Below are 2,574 nucleotides of genomic sequence, written 5' to 3'. Positions count from 1 at the left end.
TTGGACGCGTGGTTTTTGAGATCAAAACTAGAGTGTCGGGTTGCGGTCCGTCGGTCGGTCGAGGGGACCCAGTTGACCCAGTTCAGTATAGATCTTGGCCGAACAGGATGTTGCGGGCAGAGTGACAAAGTAACCGTCATTCGGTCCTGATGGAAATACTTGGAGTAATGTAAATAGTGTAAATAAACCTAATATCTAGCAAGAAAGGCAGTCCTCATCCCTCACCTGCTTCAAGCATCGGACGTCGGTCATCGGAGCGAGTCGAGGACTCGAGATCGTCCTCTCGGCTCGAGCATCAAATGAACCTCATTATTTCGTCTTCGTTCATCAAGGAGGTGGAGAGGCGAAATCTAACTGGGGGTGTTGGGGGCCTTTGGGGGGGGGGGTTGTATAAATCCCTGGCCCGTGGTAGTGCGGGGTGTCCAAATCCATCTCTTTGCGAGGTGTCCAAATCGTTCTGGCGGGTTGCATAAATCCCTCGGCAGCATGGATGACGGGACGGGGATTGCGTATTTCTTTGCCTCCGCACAAAAGATTTGAATGCGTGATCTAATTCAGCGTTTGCATTGCCCACTCCACAGACCAATTCAGCTATCAACTCAAAAAAAAGAAGTGGCCCGCGCAGGGATCGAACCTACGACCTTCGCGTTATTAGCACGACGCTCTAACCGACTGAGCTAGCGGGCCAGCTGGCGAAGGTTCCCTTACAATGGAAATTAAACAATACGCAAGTTACCACATGCGGTTTTTACATCACCTTTGATTGTGCGAACGCTTCGTAAGCTTCTTAAGAAGTGCCGAACGCTTCTTAAGCAGGTTTTAGATGCACGGGTTTCGCACTGCTTCAGGCAACGGTGAATTCAGGTCGCTGAAAGGGATATCGCTTTTGTAATCGACTAAACGTGCGAAAGACTTTCGCTGCAACCTTCGTCGCAGTGATCGTCTTCGCCACGCTGTCATTTGTACGGGGCTCTCTATTTTTTCGCGGGGTTCGCTTGTTTCCTTCGCGAGCGTCGTTCGGCCAAAGTGTGCTGCTGATCGTCGCCGCGAAGAACATTTCAGAGATCAACCTTCGAGCTGGTAGGTCTAAGCTACGGAAGGGTGTCCGCGCTCGTCAAACCACGGAATGGGGGGAGGGGTAGCAGGCCGCTTGCTTTCGAAGTGACTGCAAAGTTGCGGTGACGGATATTACGTGCATAGCTAGGTGCAGCTAGGGTGAGTACCTGTCGAGGATTCTGAAAGACAGGGCTGTTTTAATGTTGCTTGTGTGACATGATCCCGTTAGAGGCAAAAAAAAAAAAAAAGAGTCAAGTGTCCTCCAAATTAAATCCGGTGAAACCCCGGTGCCTCAACTAGCGCTTCTTCTTCGGCAGTTGGGAAGTTCCGAATGGACCTTTTTTTCACTAGCGGTCTGCCGCCGGCGCATGCGCGCGCTTCCCTCAGCTTGCTGCTGGTGCAGCCTACTGCCTTCTTGTGCCGAACCTTTTTATCCCCAATTTTTCAACAGCTCGCGGGGAATCCGTACCCACGTTCTCAGTCTCTCTCTCACACACACACGCACGCGCGCGCACACACACTATTCAATTTTTTTTATATTTGATATTTTGACAGCTTTTGTGAAAAAACTGCTGGAGGGATGCAGCTAAACAAGGTACAGCCAAACCCGGCTATAACGAACCCGGATAGAGCGAATTACGCTATATATCGAACAAAAATAATTCAGTTACGGAAATACATGGGAAACATATTCCTTATTACGAAGTTCACATCCGATATATCAAACTCTGCGCGCTTAGAATGGCCGCTGAAATGCATGGTCTCGGAGCAGCGATTGAGATATGGATTGGCCGTGACCACGCAGCAAGAGTTGCGACTTAGACATTGCGCCTCGCACGGGCGACATGACGCCCGACACTTTCCGTAACTGTTTCCGGCGCGCGGCGCTCTCGACGGAACCCGCGCAGTCGGCGAGTCCGGACCAAGACAGCAACATCGGTGAACTGTGGGAAGAGTTCCCCCACATTCCCGATGATGTCGCCAGTGAAAGCCGTCCGACGCTTATATTGAAGCGCTTTCGACAGCCAATGTGCTGCGCCAATGCTTTATAGATTTTGGAGGACGCGGACTCGAACTGGTGCAAATAATGTTTCGTGTAGAGAATGCTATGCTAGTTGAAGCCGCCAAAACGAAAGTGAAAACAAAACCCACCACTTTTTTCTTTGCAAAGGAGGCAGGTCAGGCGAAAAGTAGCTTTATTACTTGCAATAAACGGATTTTTTGGGTATGGTAACGGCTACTCAACTGTGTTCGTGTCTGCATGCGGGGATGGTGGAGTTCAGGAGGGGGAGGGGGATTTCTGCAGATTGCGAACTAGTAACGATAAGTTCGTTATAGGCGGGTTCGGCTATATCGAACTATTGGATATATAGAACTAATCGCGGTACATATTGCAATTCGCTATAGACGGGTTTGACTGTACCAGTGAACTGCGCACAAATCACGGAGCGCAATACTGAAAGTATCATTGGGTACCTTGTTCAGCTGCATCCCTCCAGCAGTTTTTCCACAAAAGCT

At 49.9% G+C, this 2,574-nt stretch overlaps 1 non-coding gene across 1 annotated transcript; it reads right to left on the bottom strand.

The window, feature by feature from the left end:
- Window positions 1-613: 613 nt before the first annotated feature.
- Window positions 614-687, bottom strand: Trnai-aau (transfer RNA isoleucine (anticodon AAU)). Its single transcript has one exon. It is a non-coding gene; the product is annotated as a tRNA-Ile (tRNA).
- Between the last annotated feature and the right edge of the window lie 1,887 nt (window positions 688-2,574).

The sequence above is a fragment of the Haemaphysalis longicornis genome, unplaced genomic scaffold, assembly GCF_048455015.1.
Source record: "Haemaphysalis longicornis isolate Haplotype H1 unplaced genomic scaffold, Haemaphysalis longicornis Haplotype H1 scaffold_6, whole genome shotgun sequence".
In the NCBI taxonomy this organism is placed as follows: domain Eukaryota; kingdom Metazoa; phylum Arthropoda; class Arachnida; order Ixodida; family Ixodidae; genus Haemaphysalis; species Haemaphysalis longicornis.
The sequence above is the reverse complement of the archived record's forward strand: the minus strand, read 5'-3'. Positions and strand labels throughout refer to the sequence as shown.